Source organism: Hyperolius riggenbachi, chromosome 9, assembly GCF_040937935.1.
Source record: "Hyperolius riggenbachi isolate aHypRig1 chromosome 9, aHypRig1.pri, whole genome shotgun sequence".
In the NCBI taxonomy this organism is placed as follows: domain Eukaryota; kingdom Metazoa; phylum Chordata; class Amphibia; order Anura; family Hyperoliidae; genus Hyperolius; species Hyperolius riggenbachi.
This window is the reverse complement of record NC_090654.1, coordinates 195,347,324-195,373,786: the sequence shown is the minus strand read 5'-3', so window position 1 is coordinate 195,373,786 and position 26,463 is coordinate 195,347,324. Positions and strand designations below refer to the sequence as shown.

The 26,463-nt window shown below is 43.4% G+C and overlaps 2 long non-coding RNA genes across 2 annotated transcripts; both read left to right on the top strand.

Annotated features, from left to right (window-relative positions):
• Positions 1-750: 750 nt before the first annotated feature.
• On the top strand, positions 751-9,662 carry LOC137531809 (uncharacterized). The gene is made up of 2 exons (XR_011023767.1): positions 751-958; positions 9,432-9,662. It is a non-coding gene; the product is annotated as an uncharacterized lncRNA (long non-coding RNA).
• A 4,424-nt stretch (positions 9,663-14,086) lies between these two features.
• Positions 14,087-22,406, top strand: LOC137531808 (uncharacterized). Its single transcript, XR_011023766.1, has 2 exons — positions 14,087-14,311; positions 22,176-22,406. It is a non-coding gene; the product is annotated as an uncharacterized lncRNA (long non-coding RNA).
• The last annotated feature ends 4,057 nt before the right edge of the window (positions 22,407-26,463 follow it).

Here is a 26,463-nt window from a genome sequence, read left to right as displayed (position 1 = left end):
GATACACGGCACTGTCCAAAAAGAGGTTACCCCGCCGTGCCAGTCTATTATAAATAACTTTATTATGAGCGTCGTGGTCGGTCAGTATAAAACAAGTGCATCAAGAGAATCCAAGCCCTATATACGTGTTTACATACAGTAATATAACAATCCTAGACTGTCAGCAGCATAGTTATAGGAGAACTGACATGAATAGTGAGAGCCACAGTGAGCAGCACAGAAGGCTGCACGTGTCCATATGTCACCAGCTCGAGGCATCCACAGCATGGCAGCTACCCGGCCGGAAACACATCCTCCGCGGACACACGAGCGACAGGCGGGCGAAGGTGATGAACGTGTTTCTGGTCTGGTCTCTACTCCGGCGACATTTGTGGGCAGAAGACGGGGACGATTAAAGCATCACACGCAGCATCGAGGAGCCCAGCAGCCCGTTTGTTAGCCAAGAGGACGTCATTACTTGTGTCCGCAGCACCCCCTTGTGGCCGTGGTAGAGAAACCTTATTGTGTGCTAAGTGGTTTATGTTTTTTTTTTTTTGAATGTGTAGATACATAGCGACGTCGACGTCCGCCTGGTGCAGAGAATCGGCATCGGGAAATAGATATATATATATATATAAAATGTGAGATACAGCACTTTGGGCGCGGGGGATGGGATGCCGTACATCACCTGACTGCATCATCAGCCACGTGTCACCCCAGTTGCTGTGGTAACTGTAAACAATTTCTGTGGAAGGACAAGCAGCGGCGGCAGCACATTGCTGAGCACAAGAGCTGGACGGGTCTCCGCACTGTCCCGACTTACCCAGGCATTCCTGTATAGCAGCAAGACCCCGCCTACTCCCTACAGGCATCTCACGGAGCAGAGAGCTATGAGCTCGCATCTCAGACATGAAACTGTGTCTGGAGCTCTACCTTGTGGCCGTCAGAGATATGACACGTCTGTGAAAAACATTATTAGGTAGGCACCCCTATCGGCGGATTATGAGATATCATTACCTACACGTAAAATAGATACAAATTAGGGATAGTTAGCGATATATTTTATTTATGTATATTAAAGGCGTGTATTGTCATTGCTTCATAGCCATCACCTGTTTTTCTGCACCTTATTGGTTTTTGCCACATGGATTGTGGTGCTATGTATTTTTCACAGGATTTATGACACCCTTACCCCTGATATGTGACCAGAATTGATCCTAATTATTACAATCACGTGGATTCATTGCTGGTGCTTTGTTGTCAAATATTTTTATTTTACTTGTTGATTTTGGAGTTAATAAAGATTGTACAGTTGGCCTGAACGATAAATCGAATGTAAACCAAAATCACTATCACCAAGATCACAATTTCATAACCGTCAAAGCGGCGATTTATGCTATGACGTCATTACCGCATGGGGAAGTTTGAAGAAGTGGCGTCAAACTTCCCACAAGCCCCGGTGTGTGCGTCCCGCAGTATCGGCAGTGTTGAACATACCTTCTGACACAAGTCAAACGCTATCCTGTCTGTCCTCTCGCCATCTGCTGGATCTTGTGCACGACATACTTTCTGGTATGCCGGGCATGCAGGAGGCAAAGTGGATAGATGGGCAATGCTGGATACGTGCTGGATGGTATGTCCAGCACTGCCGCCGTTTGGGGGACAGAGGGGGCACATAGAGAGACACAGAGCGGGTACAGAGAGACATAGAGGGGGCACATAGAGAGGTAGAGAGGAGACACAGAGCGGGCACTTAGAGAGAGACAGAGAGGGCACAGAGCAGGCACAAAGAGAGACACAGAAGGGGCACAGAGAGAGACACAGAGGGTGCACAAAGAGAGACACAAAGGGGACACAGATAAAGACAAAGGAGGCACAAAAAGAGACAGAGGGTGCACAAAGAGAGACAGAGGGTGCACAAAGAGAGACAGGGGGACAGAGAAACCCAAAGGGGGAACAAACAGGCACAGAGGGAAAACAGCTTTATTTGAAGGATATCGTGAATTGAAATTGTGATTTCATACAGAAATCTCTCGATTTAAATTCTTCCTAAAATCGTACAGGCCTATTGGGTATTATACAACAGAGCTCCCCAATCCTGTTCCCAGGGGCGCCGCCAGGCACCAAGCAGACCAAGCAGCCACTTGGGGCCTCATAGGCTCCATGACGTCATTGTGACGTCACACTGTTGTCCGCGCCGCAGCCCCGCTCCAGCCTGCCTGCATGGTCTTCCAGCAGGCAGAGCAGGGCTACGGGAGGATGGCGTCCGAAGCCCTGTACTGGAGACTATTTGTACAGGGCTTCGGGCGCCATCTTCCCGTAGCCCTGCTATGCAATTCAGCGCGGGAGATATGCAGGAAGGAGGATCGTCTGGGCAGCTGCACCTCAGAGGCCGGCCGGGTGAGGGGACTTCTGTCAGTTGATTAAATTCTTTTTTGCAGGTGAAATGTGGCCCAAATTGCTTTTGTTTTCTCCTAAAATGTGGCCCAAATTGCGTTTGTTTTCTGCTAAAATGTGGCCCAAATTGCGTTTGCTTTCTGCTAAAATGTGGCCCAAATTGCATTTGTTTTCTGCTAAAATGTGGCCCAAATTGTGTTTGCTTTCTGCTGAAATGTGGCCCAAATTGCGTTTCTTTTCTGCTAAAATGTGGCCCAAATTGTGTTTGCTTTCTGCTAAAATGTGGCCCAAATTGTGTTTGCTTTCTGCTAAAATGTGGCCCAAATTGCGCTTGTTTTCTGCTAAAATTTTGCCTACATTGCGCTTGTTTTCTGCTAAAATATGGCCCAAATTGCGTTTGTTTTCTGCTAAAATGTGGCCCAAATTGCGTTTATTTTCTGCTGAAATGTTGCCCAAATTGCATTTGTTTTTTTTTTTGCTGAAATGTGGCCCAAATTGCGTGCATTTTCTGCTGAAATGTTGCCCAAATTGCGTTTGTTTTCTGCTGAAATGTTGCCCAAATTGTGTTTTTTTTCTGGTGAAATGTTGCCCACATTGCGCTTATTTTCTGGTGTCTGGGGTAACTGTTGCTGCATTTATTATTTAATGGTCATAGTTGGCTATATTTGCTGATGTGGGGTTACAGTTACGCTCCGCCCATACAATGTCATGGCCATGCCCATTTTTCGACGCAGCACACTACGCGCGCCTCAAACACCCTCCATCCCCCCCTTTCGCTCCACCCACATGTCATGGCCATGCCCACTTTCTGCGGAATAGCCACGCCCATAAGGCCACTTCCTGCAGTCCGCTTGGGGCCACAAAAACCTTAGCTGCACCCCTGCCTGTCCTCAAGGCCCACCAACAGTACATGTTTTGCAGAAAACCACAAACATGCACAGGTGGAGTAATTAGTGTCTCAGCAGAGCTGATTACTTACCTGTGGATTTCCACAAAACATGCACTGTTGCTGGGCCTTGAGAACAGATTTGCGGAATACAACATTCATACCTAGTGGAAGTGTGTTTAGGTTATCTAGTAGGAGTACATTTTGCCCAGAGGTCAAAAGAGAACTGGCCTAAGGTAGAGTGTATACTTGATGAAAAAAGTTAGTTTTGAGGGCACGTTTAAAGATATCACAGGTTGGAGAGTGACAGATGTGTTGTGGCAGGGGATTCCAGAGGAGGGGTAAAGCATGTGAAAAATCTTGTATATGTGAATGCAAGGAGGTGATTCTAGAGGAGAAAAAAAGAGGGTCATGTGCAGATCTGAGATTGTGGTTGGGTTGGTATCTGGAAACTAGTGAGGAGATGTAAAAAGGAGTGAGATTGTGGAGAGCTTTGTAACTTAAAGTAAGCTAAATCAATGTATGTGTTTAGTTTGAATGAATAGCAATCCATCAGAAAAAAAGTCTGCACACCTGGAATAACAACAGGAACAATAGCAAAAATGGGTGCTTGATCTAGTAAACCGGACCATCAAGGGTCCTAGTATGCCAGAAATATATAAAAAATAATGACCAGCACACCATGTATAGATGCAAAAAATGTGATCAGCTTTCATCAGCAAATTGTGAGAACAGAGAAGCGTACAGCATCAGGCTAATCAATATACAAAGCAATCAATATCATATATTAAAGCAACATAATGTACAGCTATATGCAATGGTCTCATACAGTGGTGTATACAAAATTAGATCATTCATAGATTTGGCTCATGAACATATATCTTCAAAGAGCAGCTGGATAATAGTCCTTATATTAGTACACAAGGAGCCAGTGCGAACAAAGCACAAAGCATAAATGTCCAATCAGGAACAAAGCAGAATGATCAGTCAATAATGCAATCCAATCAGCAGCCAGAGGAGAATCCTTTACCCTTTGAAAAAGGTAGTAATCCGAAACAGTGCTGTCAGGGTACTTGGATTGCATTATTGACTGATCACTCTGCCTGGTTCATTTATGCTTTGTTCACACTGGCTCCTTGTGTGCTAATATAAGGACTACCGTATTATCCTGCTGCTCTTTGAAGATATATGTTCATGAGCCACATCTATGATTGATCTAATGTTGTAAACACCACTGTATGAGACCATTGTATATAGCTGTACATTATGTTGCTTTATTATATGATATCGATTGCTTTGTATATAGATTAGCCTGATGCTGTACGCTTCTCTGTTCTCACAATTTGCTGACGAAAGCTAATCACAATATTATTGATTGTATCTATACATGGTGCACTGGTCATTTATATATTTAGTTTGAATGAAATCAAATAAAGCTGTGTGAGCTTCCTGCTGCAGTAAAAATGTGGAGTCATCCACTTTGCTCTGATGGCCTACAGCGAGGAGAGGTGACCGTCTGTTAGGCTACCTCGACTGCCCACCTCCTCTGTAGACCCCTCTGTGATTGAGGAGCTGGGTGGAGGACATCACCTCTTCCAGGGGTCCCACAGGTGCACCACTGCAGTTTGAGCACCGCTCTTAGAAGAGTCAATGCCATGTTGTGATTTCACCAGGATTACTCCGGAGCTGTCTTTGTGCTGTGGTGCACCTTTGGAAGCTGTAGCCATCAGAATTATTATTTTAGATAGATAATTATTATTATTATCATTTAATAATTTAGCGCCAACATATTCCATAACGTTGCACAAAGTAAGAAACAATCATGGGGCAAAAAATAATATAGACAACGGTATACAGCCATATACGAAATACAGAGTTGGTACAAAACACAGAATTGGTAATGACAGTGTCAAAATTAATATTAACCACTTCACCACTGAGGGGTTTTACCCCCTGACCACCAGAGCAATTTTCACCTTTCAGCGCTCCTTCCATTCATTCGTCTATAACTTTATTATTACTTATCCCAATGAAATGAACTATATCTTGTTTTTTTCGCCACCAATTAGGCTTTCTTTAGGTGGGACATTATGCCAAGAATTATTTTATTCTAAATGTGTTTTAATGGGGAAATAGGAAAAAATGTGGGAAAAAATTATTATTTTTCAGTTTTCGGCCATTATAGTTTTTAAATAAAGCATGCTACTGTAATTAAAACCCATGAAATGTATTAACCCATTTGTCCCGGTTATAAAACCATTTAAATTATGTCCCTATCACAATGTTTGGCGACAATATTTTATTTGGAAATAAAGGTGCAGTTTTTTCAGTTTTGCATCCATCCCTAATTACAAGCCCGCAGTTTATAAAGTAACAGTGTTATACCCTCTTGACATAAATATTTAAAAAGTTCAGTCCCTAAGGTAACTATTTATGTTTTTTTTATTGTATTGTTTTTTTTAATTACAAAAAAAAAATAAAAATTGGGGAGTGTGGGAGGTAATGAGTTAATTTATTGTGTAAATGTAATGTTTGTATATGTAAAATGCTTTTAGGGTGTAGTTTACTATTTGGCCACAAGATGGCCACAGAGTGTTTGTTTACATGCGACCTGTAAGCGTCCGGAAGGACGCTTACAGGAAGCAGTAGGAGGCTGGGAGACTCACAATGATCTCGCTGTTTCTGAAAGAAGCAGCAGATCATTGCGGGGGCTAGATCAACGAACGGGAATGGATTTTCCCGTTCATTGATCTCCGGGCGAGCGGGCGGCGGCTTGCGCGAGCGGCGGATGCGCGCAGACAGCGGCGGTAGCGCGGAAGGTACGGATTTCTCCGTCCCTGTTTTTTTAGGGGGGGAAAAAGGGACGGAGAAATTCGTACCGCTGGGGGTAAAGTGGTTAATAAATGTGTACCAAATTTCAAGACAGAAAAGGGTGAGAGAGCCCGACCATTGCGAGCTTACAATATAAGGAAATGGGGGGAGGGGGGACAAGAGGTAGGGTAGTATATACAACATTCATACCTAGTAGCAGTGTGTTTAGGTTATCTAGTAGGAGTACAAATCAATATACAGGCTAATCAATATACAAAGCAATCAATATCATATATTACAGCAACATAATGTACAGCTATATGCAATGGTCTCATACAGTGCTGTATATAAAATTAGATCACTCATAGATTTGGCTCATGAACATATATCTTCAAAGATAAGCTGGATAAAAGTCCTTATATTAGTACACAAGGAGCAAGTGCGAACAAAGCACAAATGTCCAATCATGAACAAAGCAGAATGATCAGTCAATAATGCAATCCAATCAGCAGCCAAAGAGGAGAATCCTTTACCCTTTGAAAAAGGTAGTAATCCGAAACAGTGCTGTCAGGGTGCTTGGATTGCATTATTGACTGATCACTCTGCCTGGTTCATGATTGGACATTTATGCTTTGTTCCCATTGGCTCCTTGTGTACTAATATAAGGACTACCGTATTATCCTGCTGCTCTTTGAAGATATATGTTCATGAGCCACATCTATGAGTGATCTAATGTTGTATACACCACTGTATGAGACCATTGTATATAGCTGTACGTTATGTTGCTTTATTATATGATATCGATTGCTTTGTATATTGATTAGCCTGATGCTGTACGCTTCTCTGTTCTCACAATTTGCTGACGAAAGCTGATCACAATATATTTGATTGCATCTATACATGGTGCACTGGTCATTGTTTTTTATATATTTAGTTTGAATGAAATCAAATAAAGCTGTGTGAGCTTACTGCTGCAGTAAAAATATGGAGTCATCCACTTTGCTCTGATGGCCTACAGCGAGGAGAGGTGACCGTCTGTTAGGCTACCTCGACTGCCCACCTCCTCTGTAGACCCCTCTGTGATTGAGGAGCTGGGTGGAGGACATCACCTCTTCCAGGGGTCCCACAGGTGCACCACTGCAGTTTGAGCACCGCTCTTAGAAGAGTCAATGCCATGTTGTGATTTCACCAGGATTACTCCGGAGCTGTCTTTGTGCTGTGGTGCACCTCTGGAAGCTGTAGTCATCAGAATTATTATTTTAGATAGATTATTATTATTATTATTATCATTGAATCGTTTAGCGCCAACATATTCCATAGCGTTGCACAAAGTAAGAAACAATCATGGGGTATAAAATAATACAGACAACGGTATACAGGCATATACGAAATACAGAGTTGGTACAAAACACAGAATTGGTAATGACAGTGTCAAAATTAATATAAATAAATGTGTACCAAATTTCAAGACAGAAAAGAGTGAGAGAGCCCGGCCCTTGCGAGATTACAATATAAGGAAATGGGGGGAGAGGGGACAAGAGGTGGGGTAGTATACAACATTCATACCAAGTAGCAGTGTGTTTAGGTCATCTAGTTGGAGTACAACTTGGCCAGAGGTAAATATTTACCTACCGCGATCCTGCACAGGTGCACTAGCGGCTTTCTGTTTGGGTGAAGGCGAAAATAGCTGAACCAGATCGGATCCGCTCTACTGAGCAGGCGCGAGTCTTTTGCGTCTGCGTAGTAGAGCGGATCCGATGGGGTTTGGCTATTTCCGCCTCACCTGAAGGAAGAGTCGCTACTGGGACTGCGCTGGATCCCGGAGATGTAAATAAATCTTAGCTTGTGGGGGTGGGGGGTTTCGGGGAAGCCAGCCTGAATTCCTGCTGTCTTCAGTGGTCGGGGAAACCTCATTGAGACCCTGAGGCTTCCCCCTCCTGAGGTAAGTATCCCCCAGAGGTTTTTTTTTAATGTTAAAGAGTCTCTTTAATTATATTATATTTTTGCTCTTTCTGAGCTTAAAAATGTAACATAGATTCCGTTAATTCCGTTAATTCCATTTAAAAAAAAAACATTGTCTGAGATCAATTTGCATAATTTGGTTAAATCCTACAGGCTGGTACACACTTTCGATTATGATTGGCCAATTACTGACCAATGTCACCACTCCCATGTAGTATGAGGGTCATCAGATGTTAAATGCTATGAGCAGATTGTGTCGGTAGGCCCTCATACTACATGGAGGTGGTAAAATTGGTCAGTGATTGGTCAATCATAATTGAAAATGTGTACCAGACTAAAGCTTGATACACACTTTCAATTATGATGGGCCAATCGTTGACCAATGTTACCACCCCCATGTAGTACGAGAGTTTAACTAAAATCTGCTCATCTTATTCAATATCTGTTGATCCTCATACTACATGGAGGAGGTAAAATTGGTCAGTGATTGGTCAATCATAATTGAAAGTGTGTACCAGGCTTAAAGAGGAGCTGTTAGGTATAAGGTCTCAGAGAAAATAAACACATATATCAGTAGCTAAAGATTGGCTGTACTTACATTACATATGCATTTCACTGTCCACGTTTGGATTTCACAGAATTTTTATATAGTATATGCAGAGAATGATGCTCCTGACAGCCCATGGCAGGTTCCATGTTTGTGAAGCCAAATGTGTCGTCATGTCCTGCCTGCTTCTGATCACAGAGGAGCTAGTACAGAATAACACAGTGTGCAGTGAATATTAATGAGCCATGTGGCTAGGAACAATAGCGGACTCCTGCAAAGTAATCTTCCCGGAGATTTATCTGTGCTGTGGCTGGACTGCGTTAGAAGCTGCTGAAACTTGATCCCGTCTTCTCCTTAGCAGCCGAGGGGAGGGCCCCAGAATGCTTTGCAGTATGGAATGCGGCTTGCGTCCTCCTTAGGAGCTTAGATGTGCTGATAAGCACACATTAAATGTAAGAGAGATCTTTATCTTTAGTAATGTCTTTTTGGCTTCTGTCTAAACTGTTTAACACAGGAGAATAGAGGTTTAAATTAGCTTCTGCAGCCTGACAGTTACTCTTTAAAGAGACTCCGTAACAAAAATTGCATCCTGTTTTTTATCATCCTACAAGTTCCAAAAGCTATTCTAATGTGTTCTGGCTTACTGCATCACTTTCTGCTATCACAGTCTCTGTAATAAATCAATGTATCTTTCCCTTGTCAGACTTGTCAGCCTGTGTCTGGAAGGCTGCCAAGTTCTTCAGTGTTGTGGTTCTGCTATGAATTTCCCCTTCCAGGCCCCTCTATGCACACTGCCTGTGTATTATTTAGATTAGAGCAGCTTCTCTCTTCTCTCTTATCTTTTACAAGCTGGATAAATCGTCCTCTGAGCTGGCTGGGCTTTCACATACTGAAGAATTACAGACAAGGGCAAAGCTGTTTGCAGGAGAAAAAAAGAGCAGCCTGAAACTTCAGTGCATGAGAACTGCAGGGAGAAAGAAACACACAAATGATCTCTTGAGATTCAAAAGGTAGGCTGTATACAGCCTGCTTGTGTATGGTTGTATTTTCTATGTGTGGACATACAGTACATCAACCTACTTCCTGTTTTGGTGGCCATTTTGTTTGTTTATAAACAAACTTTTTAAAACTGTTTTTAACCACTTTTAATGCAGCGAGGAGCGGCGAAATTGTGACAGAGGGTAATAGGAGATGTCCCCTAACGCACTGGTATGTTTACTTTTGTGCGATTTTAACAATACAGATTCTCTTTAAGGCTTTTTTTCCATGGGCAGTTGATAGGCAGTGAAATGTCTCTCAAACTCTCAGAACTGCTTCCTGCTACCTGACAACTGCTTGCTGAGCACACAGTTCAACTGCCCATGAAAAAGAGGCCATAATGCAGGTTTCAAAGCTTAGGCCACTTCATATATATAATTGATGTCACTCTTCTCTCAGTGCTGGAACGTGGTGTGCTGGTTAGTGAGCCACAGGCCCGCAGCCAGCACATGCGGCCCTTCCAGTGCTTTGGGGGGCCCAGGGCCCCCAGAAGCCCTGGGCCCCTCACTGCAGTGTCAGTGGTCCCCCCTGATGGCTGCCCTGACATTACGTGCCCGTACTCTCCCTGACCACAGATCGCCCAGTGGCCATTTAAGTCAATAAAGCATAACACACTGCCTGCGGTGTGACTAAATGCGATGAAAGTGTTCCGGGCACCGCATAAGTAACGCACAAGCTGCCGTGTGTTACGCTGTGACTCATTGAAGAGCTGTGTTATTTGTGTTATTTTATCATCGGTTGCACCATGGCTATAACGCGCAGTGCAACTTTTTGGGTGCAGTGCGATTGTTCCAAATCACACCACTACTACAGCACACAAGTGTAAAAGTATCCTAAAAGAAAACTAAAGTGAAACAAATCTGGCCAATGTAGCTTACCTAGAATTTCTTCTAGCCCCGTTGTCCTGCTGGTCCCTCGCTGTGATCCACTCAGCAGCTGTCTCATCCAAAACCTGCATGCACGGCCCTGGGCAGTGTGCCCCATCGATCGTGCTCCTGTGGCTGGAGGTGTTCTGTGCTTACTCAGTGGACCAACTTTCAGAGGGGCACAGCTGCTAAAAGGATGAGAGCACAACGACAATGAGGAACCTGAAGGACTACAGCGGACTGAGAGACACCCAAAGTAAGTTTAACTGGCTAGATTCATTTCAGTTTAGGCAACCTTTAAAGTGGACCTGAACTCTTGCACAGGACAGAAGGGAAAAATGCACCCTGTATGTATTGTAAGAGTTTAGGCTGTAAGAGTAAGAGTTTAGGCTGTAAGAGTTTAGGATGTAAGAGTTTAGGCTGTCTAATTCCACCCTCATCTGTGTCTAAATCACATGTTGTAATTTGATCTCTCCCCTGTGTCAGCTGACTACCACGGTTGATAAGCCCATTTGAAATCACAGGATGTTAACAATATGTTTACTTCCATGAAAGCAGGAAATAGATACACTGCAGATTTACTGCAGGATTTGTATCAGCTGTGACAAAAATGTTTTTCTTTAAAGGTTATTATGCTGTTGCCTATCTCTTAGAGCAGAGAAGAAGTTCTGAGTTCAGGTCCGCTTTAATTTCCGCATTAAATCCTTCAATTCACAAACATTTACCTCCAAAGCTTACAGTCCAATCCCTGCTTCATAAGGCCTGGGACCCACTAGGAGAGCTTTCCAGCGCTTGTGATTACACCTTAAAGTGGACCTGAACTCTTACACAGGACACAAGGAAAACATAGAAATGCACACTGTACATTATTTAGAGAGTTTAGCCTAATTCCCCCTTATCTGTGTCTAATCACAAGTTGTAATTTGACCTCTCCCCTGTGTCAGCTGACTACTAAAGGCAGATAAGCTCATTTGAAAGTGTAGGATGCTAACAATGCCTGCTTCCATGAAAGCAGGAAGTAGAAGCAGTGCAGTTTTATGTTAGGATTTCTATCAGCTGTAACAAAGAAAGTTTTTTCTATAAAGGCTATTATGCTGTTGCGTTTCTTTTAGACCAGAGTTTTGAGTTCAGGTCCGCTTTAATCATTGTCTCCTGTCATTAAGGATGACATGAGAGTGATTAGAGTGCAAAGGTGGCCACTAACAATACAATTTGCTGAACGATCTTTTATGAACGATTAGAAATGATCGTTTGTGACTACTGAGGGTACGTTTCCACTACTGCTGTGCGATTTCGACGGGAAAATCGCGGCAACGAATCCGCATGTGATTGTGGTTTCGTTGCCATTTCGATGCGGATTTTCACGCGGAATCACTCGCGGTTTACACAACGCGATTTTAACCATGTCAATGCTGGCAAGCATTGACATGGGTTTTTAAGAGGAAACGCACACGGAAACGGCGGGAAAACCGCAAGACTAAAATGCTTGCGGTTTTCCTATTTAGTTACATTACCGATGAATCGCGTGCGGGTGTGCGGCGTGCGAATTCTGATGGTTCTGCCGTGCAGATTTTTTCTCCACGACAAACTACACAGTATCCCGCAACAGTCCCATCCACTTGTATTGTCTATGCGAATCTGCATGCAGGAAACGCATGCAGATTTGCTCTAGTGGAAACGTACGCTGAAGGAAAAAATCTCCTAACCAATCAGGTTAGTAAAATCCATCTGTTTTTTGGATTGGTCCCATCAATCTGATCAGATTCTTTGTATGGGGTTTGTCCATTAGTGGTCCCAACAATCATTTCCGATCATTCATACAAAGAATCGTTTGTAAACGATTGTTCTGCAAATTGTAACGCTAGTGGCCACCTTAAGATGCTAATGACAGTAAAATGCCCCCCCTCCCATCCAATAGAAATCACAATCACTACAATGCGACACAATTTAAAGGGGTTCTGTGTGTGGGTGCTGAGGGTAAAAACAGACACTTACCTAGGACTTCTATCAGCCCCCTGTAGCAGTCATGTCCCACGCCACCCTCCTCAGATCCGCTGTTCTCCGGTCTAGCGCGGCATGCTTTCCAACTGCGGCTGCGCATCCATGCACCTGTAGCTTCCGCTCGCGTCATCAGAAGCGTACTGTGCAGGAGCAGTACAAGAAACCTCCGTACTGCGCAGTAAGCTTCCGATGACGCAAACGGGAGCACGCATTGTTCGTCTGTGTTAGACGAACAATTGCCCGGTGCCGGCGGCAGGGAACGGCAGATCGGAGGACAGCGGGGGACATTACTGCTACAGGGGGCTGATAGAAGCCCCAGGTAAGTGTCTGTTTTTACCCTTAGCACACTTATTTAAAAAGTGTGTTTTCACGCAAATTAAGCTAAGAAATTAAAGGAAAAAAAAGGAGCAAATAAATCATATCCAATAAATGTGTTCTATAATATACTAGCCACCTTAGCCCGTTTAAAAACGGGCTCTAGTGTATTACCGTTGCATGCGCTTGCAACCGTCGCATGAGCATTCGCGCAGCAGTCCGCCCGTGCACACAGCCGCCCGCTGACTGGCCCCGTCCTCCTGTCCCAACGGTCAGTGCTGCACACATGCGCAGAAGCACAAACCCAGAGACACTGAGGCAGTGTACGCAGGGACAATATCCCTACTTAATGAACAAGAGATTCAGTAATTATATACTGTATATGATGTATCTTGAGCAAAACTTTACTTTATTTCAAAAACCTACAGTACAATACAAATCAAGGTGTGGCTACAGGATCTCTAGATTTAACCAGATGGGAGAATATATATTGATGCCTGGCATAGAAATCATAAAATTAATTCCCTAATATATAATGCACAACTGTTGTTCTCAGGATACACGGCACTGTCCAAAAAGAGGTTACCCCGCCGTGCCAGTCTATTATAAATAACTTTATTATGAGCGTCGTGGTCGGTCAGTATAAAACAAGTGCATCAAGAGAATCCAAGCCCTATATACGTGTTTACATACAGTAATATAACAATCCTAGACTGTCAGCAGCATAGTTATAGGAGAACTGACATGAATAGTGAGAGCCACAGTGAGCAGCACAGAAGGCTGCACGTGTCCATATGTCACCAGCTCGAGGCATCCACAGCATGGCAGCTACCCGGCCGGAAACACATCCTCCGCGGACACACGAGCGACAGGCGGGCGAAGGTGATGAACGTGTTTCTGGTCTGGTCTCTACTCCGGCGACATTTGTGGGCAGAAGACGGGGACGATTAAAGCATCACACGCAGCATCGAGGAGCCAGCAGCCCGTTTGTTAGCCAAGAGGACGTCATTACTTGTGTCCGCAGCACCCCCTTGTGGCCGTGGTAGAGAAACCTTATTGTGTGCTAAGTGGTTTATGTTTTTTTTTTTTTGAATGTGTAGATACATAGCGACGTCGACGTCCGCCTGGTGCAGAGAATCGGCATCGGGAAATAGATATATATATATAAAATGTGAGATACAGCACTTTGGGCGCGGGGGATGGGATGCCGTACATCACCTGACTGCATCATCAGCCACGTGTCACCCCAGTTGCTGTGGTAACTGTAAACAATTTATGTGGAAGGACAAGCAGCGGTGGCAGCACATTGCTGAGCACAAGAGCTGGACGGGTCTCCGCACTGTCCCGACTTACCCAGGCATTCCTGTATAGCAGCAAGACCCCGCCTACTCCCTACAGGCATCTCACGGAGCAGAGAGCTATGAGCTCGCATCTCAGACATGAAACTGTGTCTGGAGCTCTACCTTGTGGCCGTCAGAGATATGACACGTCTGTGAAAAACATTATTAGGTAGGCACCCCTATCGGCGGATTATGAGATATCATTACCTACACGTAAAATAGATACAAATTAGGGATAGTTAGCGATATATTTTATTTATGTATATTAAAGGCGTGTATTGTCATTGCTTCATAGCCATCACCTGTTTTTCTGCACCTTATTGGTTTTTGCCACATGGATTGTGGTGCTATGTATTTTTCACAGGATTTATGACACCCTTACCCCTGATATGTGACCAGAATTGATCCTAATTATTACAATCACGTGGATTCATTGCTGGTGCTTTGTTGTCAAATATTTTTATTTTACTTGTTGATTTTGGAGTTAATAAAGATTGTACAGTTGGCCTGAACGATAAATCGAATGTAAACCAAAATCACTATCACCAAGATCACAATTTCATAACCGTCAAAGCGGCGATTTATGCTATGACGTCATTACCGCATGGGGAAGTTCGAAGAAGTGGCGTCAAACTTCCCACAAGCCCCGGTGTGTGCGTCCCGCAGTATCGGCAGTGTTGAACATACCTTCTGACACAAGTCAAACGCTATCCTGTCTGTCCTCTCGCCATCTGCTGGATCTTGTGCACAACATACTTTCTGGTATGCCGGGCATGCAGGAGACAAAGTGGATAGATGGGCAATGCTGGATACGTGCTGGATGGTATGTCCAGCACTGCCGCCGTTTGGGGGACAGAGGGGGCACATAGAGAGACACAGAGCGGGTACAGAGAGACATAGAGGGGGCACATAGAGAGGTAGAGAGGAGACACAGAGCGGGCACTTAGAGAGACACAGAGAGGGCACAGAGCAGGCACAAAGAGAGACACAGAAGGGGCACAGAGAGAGACACAGAGGGTGCACAAAGAGAGACACAAAGGGGACACAGATAAAGACAAAGGAGGCACAAAAAGAGACAGAGGGTGCACAAAGAGAGACAGAGGGTGCACAAAGAGAGACAGGGGGACAGAGAAACCCAAAGGGGGAACAAACAGGCACAGAGGGAAAACAGCTTTATTTGAAGGATATCGTGAATTGAAATTGTGATTTCATACAGAAATCTCTCGATTTAAATTCTTCCTAAAATCGTACAGGCCTATTGGGTATTATACAACAGAGCTCCCCAATCCTGTTCCCAGGGGCGCCGCCAGGCACCAAGCAGACCAAGCAGCCACTTGGGGCCTCATAGGCTCCATGACGTCATTGTGACGTCACACTGTTGTCCGCGCCGCAGCCCCGCTCCAGCCTGCCTGCATGGTCTTCCAGCAGGCAGAGCAGGGCTACGGGAGGATGGCGTCCGAAGCCCTGTACTGGAGACTATTTGTACAGGGCTTCGGGCGCCATCTTCCCGTAGCCCTGCTATGCAATTCAGCGCGGGAGATATGCAGGAAGGAGGATCGTCTGGGCAGCTGCACCTCAGAGGCCGGCCGGGTGAGGGGACTTCTGTCAGTTGATTAAATTCTTTTTTGCAGGTGAAATGTGGCCCAAATTGCTTTTGTTTTCTCCTAAAATGTGGCCCAAATTGCGTTTGTTTTCTGCTAAAATGTGGCCCAAATTGCGTTTGCTTTCTGCTAAAATGTGGCCCAAATTGCATTTGTTTTCTGCTAAAATGTGGCCCAAATTGTGTTTGCTTTCTGCTGAAATGTGGCCCAAATTGCGTTTGTTTTCTGCTAAAATGTGGCCCAAATTGTGTTTGCTTTCTGCTAAAATGTGGCCCAAATTGCGCTTGTTTTCTGCTAAAATTTTGCCTACATTGCGCTTGTTTTCTGCTAAAATATGGCCCAAATTGCGTTTGTTTTCTGCTAAAATGTGGCCCAAATTGCGTTTATTTTCTGCTGAAATGTTGCCCAAATTGCATTTGTTTTTTTTTTGCTGAAATGTGGCCCAAATTGCGTGCATTTTCTGCTGAAATGTTGCCCAAATTGCGTTTGTTTTCTGCTGAAATGTTGCCCAAATTGTGTTTTTTTTTCTGGTGAAATGTTGCCCACATTGCGCTTATTTTCTGGTGTCTGGGGTAACTGTTGCTGCATTTATTATTTAATGGTCATAGTTGGCTATATTTGCTGATGTGGGGTTACAGTTACGCTCCGCCCATACAATGTCATGGCCATGCCCATTTTTCGGCGCAGCACACTACGCGCGCCTCAAACACCCTCCATCCCCCCCTTTCGCTCCACCCACATGTCATGGCCATGCCCACTTTCTGCGGAATAGCCACGCCCATAAGGCCACTTCCTGCAGTCCGATTGGGGCCACAAAAACCTTAGCTGCACCCCTGCCTGTCCTCAAGGCCCACCAACAGTACATGTTTTGCAGAAAACCACAAACATGCACAGGTGGAGTAATTAGTGTCTCAGCAGAGCTGATTACTTACCTGTGGATTTCCACAAAACATGCACTGTTGCTGGGCCTTGAGAACAGATTTGCGGAATACAACATTCATACCTAGTGGAAGTGTGTTTAGGTTATCTAGTAGGAGTACATTTTGCCCAGAGGTCAAAAGAGAACTGGCCTAAGGTAGAGTGTATACTTGATGAAAAAAGTTAGTTTTGAGGGCACGTTTAAAGATATCACAGGTTGGAGAGTGACAGATGTGTTGTGGCAGGGGATTCCAGAGGAGGGGTAAAGCATGTGAAAAATCTTGTATATGTGAATGCAAGGAGGTGATTCTAGAGGAGAAAAAAAGAGGGTCATGTGCAGATCTGAGATTGTGGTTGGGTTGGTATCTGGAAACTAGTGAGGAGATGTAAAAAGGAGTGAGATTGTGGAGAGCTTTGTAACTTAAAGTAAGCTAAATCAATGTATGTGTTTAGTTTGAATGAATAGCAATCCATCAGAAAAAAAGTCTGCACACCTGGAATAACAACAGGAACAATAGCAAAAATGGGTGCTTGATCTAGTAAACCGGACCATCAAGGGTCCTAGTATGCCAGAAATATATAAAAAATAATGACCAGCACACCATGTATAGATGCAAAAAATGTGATCAGCTTTCATCAGCAAATTGTGAGAACAGAGAAGCGTACAGCATCAGGCTAATCAATATACAAAGCAATCAATATCATATATTAAAGCAACATAATGTACAGCTATATGCAATGGTCTCATACAGTGGTGTATACAAAATTAGATCATTCATAGATTTGGCTCATGAACATATATCTTCAAAGAGCAGCTGGATAATAGTCCTTATATTAGTACACAAGGAGCCAGTGCGAACAAAGCACAAAGCATAAATGTCCAATCAGGAACAAAGCAGAATGATCAGTCAATAATGCAATCCAATCAGCAGCCAGAGGAGAATCCTTCACCCTTTGAAAAAGGTAGTAATCCGAAACAGTGCTGTCAGGGTACTTGGATTGCATTATTGACTGATCACTCTGCCTGGTTCATGATTGGACATTTATGCTTTGTTCACACTGGCTCCTTGTGTGCTAATATAAGGACTACCGTATTATCCTGCTGCTCTTTGAAGATATATGTTCATGAGCCACATCTATGATTGATCTAATGTTGTATACACCACTGTATGAGACCATTGTATATAGCTGTACATTATGTTGCTTTATTATATGATATCGATTGCTTTGTATATAGATTAGCCTGATGCTGTACGCTTCTCTGTTCTCACAATTTGCTGACGAAAGCTAATCACAATATTATTGATTGTATCTATACATGGTGCACTGGTCATTTATATATTTCGTTTGAATGAAATCAAATAAAGCTGTGTGAGCTTCCTGCTGCAGTAAAAATGTGGAGTCATCCACTTTGCTCTGATGGCCTACAGCGAGGAGAGGTGACCGTCTGTTAGGCTACCTCGACTGCCCACCTCCTCTGTAGACCCCTCTGTGATTGAGGAGCTGGGTGGAGGACATCACCTCTTCCAGGGGTCCCACAGGTGCACCACTGCAGTTTGAGCACCGCTCTTAGAAGAGTCAATGCCATGTTGTGATTTCACCAGGATTACTCCGGAGCTGTCTTTGTGCTGTGGTGCACCTTTGGAAGCTGTAGCCATCAGAATTATTATTTTAGATAGATAATTATTATTATTATCATTTAATAATTTAGCGCCAACATATTCCATAACGTTGCACAAAGTAAGAAACAATCATGGGGCAAAAAATAATATAGACAACGGTATACAGCCATATACGAAATACAGAGTTGGTACAAAACACAGAATTGGTAATGACAGTGTCAAAATTAATATTAACCACTTCACCACTGAGGGGTTTTACCCCCTGACCACCAGAGCAATTTTCACCTTTCAGCGCTCCTTCCATTCATTCGTCTATAACTTTATTATTACTTATCCCAATGAAATGAACTATATCTTGTTTTTTTCGCCACCAATTAGGCTTTCTTTAGGTGGGACATTATGCCAAGAATTATTTTATTCTAAATGTGTTTTAATGGGGAAATAGGAAAAAATGTGGGAAAAAATTATTATTTTTCAGTTTTCGGCCATTATAGTTTTTAAATAAAGCATGCTACTGTAATTAAAACCCATGAAATGTATTAACCCATTTGTCCCGGTTATAAAACCATTTAAATTATGTCCCTATCACAATGTTTGGCGACAATATTTTATTTGGAAATAAAGGTGCATTTTTTTCAGTTTTGCATCCATCCCTAATTACAAGCCCGCAGTTTATAAAGTAACAGTGTTATACCCTCTTGACATAAATATTTAAAAAGTTCAGTCCCTAAGGTAACTTTATGTTTTTTTTTTATTGTATTTTTTTTTTTAATTACAAAAAAAAAATAAAAATTGGGGAGTGTGGGAGGTAATGAGTTAATTTATTGTGTAAATGTAATGTTTGTATATGTAAAATGCTTTTAGGGTGTAGTTTACTATTTGGCCACAAGATGGCCACAGAGTGTTTGTTTACATGCGACCCGTAAGCGTCCGGAAGGACGCTTACAGGAAGCAGTAGGAGGCTGGGAGACTCACAATGATCTCGCTGTTTCTGAAAGAAGCAGCAGATCATTGCGGGGGCTAGATCAACGAACGGGAATAGATTTTCCCGTTCATTGATCTCCGGGCGAGCGGGCGGCGGCTTGCGCGAGCGGCGGATGCGCGCAGACAGCGGCGGTAGCGCGGAAGGTACGGATTTCTCCGTCCCTGTTTTTTTAGGGGGGGAAAAAGGGACGGAGAAATTCGTACCGCTGGGGGTAAAGTGGTTAATAAATGTGTACCAAATTTCAAGACAGAAAAGGGTGAGAGAGCCCGACCATTGCGAGCTTACAATATAAGGAAATGGGGGGAGGGGGGACAAGAGGTAGGGTAGTATATACAACATTCATACCTAGTAGCAGTGTGTTTAGGTTATCTAGTAGGAGTACAAATCAATATACAGGCTAATCAATATACAAAGCAATCAATATCATATATTACAGCAACATAATGTACAGCTATATGCAATGGTCTCATACAGTGCTGTATATAAAATTAGATCACTCATAGATTTGGCTCATGAACATATATCTTCAAAGATAAGCTGGATAAAAGTCCTTATATTAGTACACAAGGAGCAAGTGCGAACAAAGCACAAATGTCCAATCATGAACAAAGCAGAATGATCAGTCAATAATGCAATCCAATCAGCAGCCAAAGAGGAGAATCCTTTACCCTTTGAAAAAGGTAGTAATCCGAAACAGTGCTGTCAGGGTGCTTGGATTGCATTATTGACTGATCACTCTGCCTGGTTCATGATTGGACATTTATGCTTTGTTCCCATTGGCTCCTTGTGTACTAATATAAGGACTACCGTATTATCCTGCTGCTCTTTGAAGATATATGTTCATGAGCCACATCTATGAGTGATCTAATGTTGTATACACCACTGTATGAGACCATTGTATATAGCTGTACGTTATGTTGCTTTATTATATGATATCGATTGCTTTGTATATTGATTAGCCTGATGCTGTACGCTTCTCTGTTCTCACAATTTGCTGACGAAAGCTGATCACAATATATTTGATTGCATCTATACATGGTGCACTGGTCATTGTTTTTTATATATTTAGTTTGAATGAAATCAAATAAAGCTGTGTGAGCTTACTGCTGCAGTAAAAATATGGAGTCATCCACTTTGCTCTGATGGCCTACAGCGAGGAGAGGTGACCGTCTGTTAGGCTACCTCGACTGCCCACCTCCTCTGTAGACCCCTCTGTGATTGAGGAGCTGGGTGGAGGACATCACCTCTTCCAGGGGTCCCACAGGTGCACCACTGCAGTTTGAGCACCGCTCTTAGAAGAGTCAATGCCATGTTGTGATTTCACCAGGATTACTCCGGAGCTGTCTTTGTGCTGTGGTGCACCTCTGGAAGCTGTAGTCATCAGAATTATTATTTTAGATAGATTATTATTATTATTATTATCATTGAATCGTTTAGCGCCAACATATTCCATAGCGTTGCACAAAGTAAGAAACAATCATGGGGTATAAAATAATACAGACAACGGTATACAGGCATATACGAAATACAGAGTTGGTACAAAACACAGAATTGGTAATGACAGTGTCAAAATTAATATAAATAAATGTGTACCAAATTTCAAGACAGAAAAGAGTGAGAGAGCCCGGCCCTTGCGAGATTACAATATAAGGAAATGGGGGGAGAGGGGACAAGAGGTGGGGTAGTATACAACATTCATACCAAGTAGCAGTGTGTTTAGGTCATCTAGTTGGAGTACAACTTGGCCAGAGGTAAATATTTACCTACCGCGATCCTGCACAGGTGCACTAGCGGCTTTCTGTTTGGGTGAAGGCGAAAATAGCTGAACCAGATCGGATCCGCTCTACTGAGCAGGCGCGAGTCTTTTGCGTCTGCGTAGTAGAGCGGATCCGATGGGGTTTGGCTATTTCCGCCTCACCTGAAGGAAGAGTCGCTACTGGGACTGCGCTGGATCCCGGAGATGTAAATAAATCTTAGCTTGTGGGGGTGGGGGGTTTCGGGGAAGCCAGCCTGAATTCCTGCTGTCTTCAGTGGTCGGGGAAACCTCATTGAGACCCTGAGGCTTCCCCCTCCTGAGGTAAGTATCCCCCAGAGGTTTTTTTTTAAAGTTAAAGAGTCTCTTTAATTATATTATATTTTTGCTCTTTCTGAGCTTAAAAATGTAACATAGATTCCGTTAATTCCGTTAATTACATTTAAAAAAAAAACATTGTCTGAGATCAATTTGCATAATTTGGTTAAATCCTACAGGCTGGTACACACTTTCGATTATGATTGGCCAATTACTGACCAATGTCACCACTCCCATGTAGTATGAGGGTCATCAGATGTTAAATGCTATGAGCAGATTGTGTCGGTAGGCCCTCATACTACATGGAGGTGGTAAAATTGGTCAGTGATTGGTCAATCATAATTGAAAATGTGTACCAGACTAAAGCTTGATACACACTTTCAATTATGATGGGCCAATCGTTGACCAATGTTACCACCCCCATGTAGTACGAGAGTTTAACTAAAATCTGCTCATCTTATTCAATATCTGTTGATCCTCATACTACATGGAGGAGGTAAAATTGGTCAGTGATTGGTCAATCATAATTGAAGGTGTGTACCAGGCTTAAAGAGACTCCGTAACAAAAATTGCATCCTGTTTTTTATCATCCTACAAGTTCCAAAAGCTATTCTAATGTGTTCTGGCTTACTGCAGCACTTTCTGCTATCACAGTCTCTGTAATAAATCAATGTATCTTTCCCTTGTCAGACTTGTCAGCCTGTGTCTGGAAGGCTGCCAAGTTCTTCAGTGTTGTGGTTCTGCTATGAATTTCCCCTTCCAGGCCCCTCTATGCACACTGCCTGTGTATTATTTAGATTAGAGCAGCTTCTCTCTTCTCTCTTATCTTTTACAAGCTGGATAAATCGTCCTCTGAGCTGGCTGGGCTTTCACATACTGAAGAATTACAGACAAGGGCAAAGCTGTTTGCAGGAGAAAAAAAGAGCAGCCTGAAACTTCAGTGCATGAGAACTGCAGGGAGAAAGAAACACACAAATGATCTCTTGAGATTCAAAAGGTAGGCTGTATACAGCCTGCTTGTGTATGGTTGTATTTTCTATGTGTGGACATACAGTACATCAACCTACTTCCTGTTTTGGTGGCCATTTTGTTTGTTTATAAACAAACTTTTTAAAACTGTTTTTAACCACTTTTAATGCAGCGAGGAGCGGCGAAATTGTGACAGAGGGTAATAGGAGATGTCCCCTAACGCACTGGTATGTTTACTTTTGTGCGATTTTAACAATACAGATTCTCTTTAAGGCTTTTTTTCCATGGGCAGTTGATAGGCAGTGAAATGTCTCTCAAACTCTCAGAACTGCTTCCTGCTACCTGACAACTGCTTGCTGAGCACACAGTTCAACTGCCCATGAAAAAGAGGCCATAATGCAGGTTTCAAAGCTTAGGCCACTTCATATATATAATTGATGTCACTCTTCTCTCAGTGCTGGAACGTGGTGTGCTGGTTAGTGAGCCACAGGCCCGCAGCCAGCACATGCGGCCCTTCCAGTGCTTTGGGGGGCCCAGGGCCCCCAGAAGCCCTGGGCCCCTCACTGCAGTGTCAGTGGTCCCCCCTGATGGCTGCCCTGACATTACGTGCCCGTACTCTCCCTGACCACAGATCGCCCCAGTGGCCATTTAAGTCAATAAAGCATAACACACTGCCTGCGGTGTGACTAAATGCGATGAAAGTGTTCCGGGCACCGCATAAGTAACGCACAAGCTGCCGTGTGTTACGCTGTGACTCATTGAAGAGCTGTGTTATTTGTGTTATTTTATCATCGGTTGCACCATGGCTATAACGCGCAGTGCAACTTTTTGGGTGCAGTGCGATTGTTCCAAATCACACCACTACTACAGCACACAAGTGTAAAAGTATCCTAAAAGAAAACTAAAGTGAAACAAATCTGGCCAATGTAGCTTACCTAGAATTTCTTCTAGCCCCGTTGTCCTGCTGGTCCCTCCCTGTGATCCACTCAGCAGCTGTCTCATCCAAAACCTGCATGCACGGCCCTGGGCAGTGTGCCCCATCGATCGTGCTCCTGTGGCTGGAGGTGTTCTGTGCTTACTCAGTGGACCAACTTTCAGAGGGGCACAGCTGCTAAAAGCATGAGAGCACAACGACAATGAGGAACCTGAAGGACTACAGCGGACTGAGAGACACCCAAAGTAAGTTTAACTGGCTAGATTCATTTCAGTTTAGGCAACCTTTAAAGTGGACCTGAACTCTTGCACAGGACAGAAGGGAAAAATGCACCCTGTATGTATTTAAAGAGTTTAGGCTGTCTAATTCCACCCTCATCTGTGTCTAAATCACATGTTGTAATTTGATCTCTCCCCTGTGTCAGCTGACTACCACGGTTGATAAGCCCATTTGAAATCACAGGATGTTAACAATATCTTTACTTCCATGAAAGCAGGAAGTAGATACACTGCAGATTTACTGCAGGATTTGTATCAGCTGTGACAAAAATGTTTTTCTTTAAAGGTTATTATGCTGTTGCCTATCTCTTAGAGCAGAGAAGAAGTTCTGAGTTCAGGTCCGCTTTAATTTCCGCATTAAATCCTTCAATTCACAAACATTTACCTCCAAAGCTTACAGTCCAATCCCTGCTTCATAAGGCCTGGGACCCACTAGGAGAGCTTTCCAGCGCTTGTGATTACACCTTAAAGTGGACCTGAACTCTTACACAGGACACAAGGAAAACATAGAAATGCACACTGTACATTATTTAGAGAGTTTAGCCTAATTCCCCCTTATCTGTGTCTAATCACAAGTTGTAATTTGACCTCTCCCCTGTGTCAGCTGACTACTAAAGGCAGATAAGCTCATTTGAAAGTGTAGGATGCTAACAATGCCTGCTTCCATGAAAGCAGGAAGTAGAAACAGTGCAGTTTTATGTTAGGATTTCTATCAGCTGTAACAAAGAAAGTTTTTTCTATAAAGGCTATTATGCTGTTGCGTTTCTTTTAGACCAGAGTTTTGAGTTCAGGTCCGCTTTAATCATTGTCTCCTGTCATTAAGGATGACATGAGAGTGATTAGAGTGCAAAGGTGGCCACTAACAATACAATTTGCTGACTGACACGCCCCCTTGAGAAAGCCGGAAGCTACCGGCGAAACATGTCGGGTATCTGGCGTTCTGGCACGACTTGCATGGGGTGAGCCGTCCTCCACCGCCGCCGCCGCCACACACCCTCACTGCATCTTTGCTGCACTGCGCAGCGTGGACTCCTCATCCTCCATCCTCCCGCACTGTGGACTGCAGTGTGGACCTCTTTCACCCTGCACCCGCTGGATCTCTACAAGCGCTTGGTCCAACACTATCCCTAAGCCACAGCACGGCAATTCCTGGACTTATTACCATCGGCCAGGAGGCTTTCATTGACAGCTACGCAGCTACACAGCAACCTCATGTGGATTATCTGCAGCACGGAGTAATTTCATTGGAACTGTTCCACCAAGCTGACACCGTGGAGCCGGTAGAGTATGATGATATCCACTTATAGTGCATTGTGCCGCTTATGTTGCTACTTCTACGAGGTACATTATTGACTGGGCTTGCGACTGGAGCCTTTCTCTGCCTTTTTCCTCCTTCTGCTGCATTGCTTGGACTGCTGTTGCTTTACTAACAACTACTGTGGCCGTCATGGTTTATGAGGAACACTAACCGTGTTTTTTGCCGGGAGAAATTGAAGTTGCATGGCTTACATGGGAACATATGAGTTTAGTGATCACTTCAGATGTACTTTTTCTCTCTCTTTTTTTGAGTCCCTCCCATTTTTGTCCCGGCTGCATGTGTGGATGAGTGGTGGATGTGGTGAGTTGGAGGGTCGGCCGGCCCCAGTGCAGGCATAGTGCCTTTTATTGGAATTTATTTCCTTTTAAATTGTTGATTTCACTAATAAAATTTATATATTTATAATTTGGCTGATACACTGTGTTCTTTGGAGTGTACTCCTCCTCCAGTTTACCCTTTAATGCTTTATTGCCGCTTTAATCATTGTCTCCTGTCATTAAGGATGACATGAGAGTGATTAGAGTGCAAAGGTGGCCACTAACAATACAATTTGCTGAACGATCTTTTATGAGCGATTAGAAATGATCGTTTGTGACTACTGAGGGTACGTTTCCACTACTGCTGTGCGATTTCGACGGGAAAATCGCGGCAACGAATCCGCATGTGATTGTGGTTTCGTTGCCATTTCGATGCGGATTTTCACGCGGAATCACTCGCGGTTTACACAACGCGATTTTAACCATGTCAATGCTGGCAAGCATTGACATGGGTTTTTAAGAGGAAACGCACACGGAAACGGCGGGAAAACCGCAAGACTAAAATGCTTGCGGTTTTCCTATTTAGTTACATTACCAATGAATCGCGTGCGGGTGTGCGGCGTGCGAATTCTGATGGTTCTGCCGTGCAGATTTTTTCTCCACGACAAACTACACAGTATCCCGCAACAGTCCCATCCACTTGTATTGTCTATGCGAATCTGCATGCAGGAAACGCATGCAGATTTGCTCTAGTGGAAACGTACGCTGAAGGAAAAAATCTCCTAACCAATCAGGTTAGTAAAATCCATCTGTTTTTTGGATTGGTCCCATCAATCTGATCAGATTCTTTGTATGGGGTTTGTCCATTAGTGGTCCCAACAATCATTTCCGATCATTCATACAAAGAATTGTTTGTAAACGATTGTTCTGCAAATTGTAACGCTAGTGGCCACCTTAAAATGCTAATGACAGTAAAATGCCCCCCCTCCCATCCAATAGAAATCACAATCACTACAATGCGACACAATTTAACCTCCTTGGCGGTATGATTACTGCTGGAATTACTTCCTAAAAGCGGTACAATTTTTGTGATGGAAATGTGTAGTTTTCTTTTGACCTGTAATTGTTAGCAAATAGCAATAACCTACTCATATCTAATTTTAACTAGTGCTAAGAATTTATATAAATAAATAAATAGACAGACGCAACTACTTTTTTTTTCAATGCAAGGATTTATAAACTACCTTACATTTCAAAAAATGCACAACATAAAAATCAGACATATTAATAAATAACAAGATCATAAACACAGTACTGCAGTTAATTTACCATGAAAGGGTAATAAAAATAAACTCATACTTTTTTGCA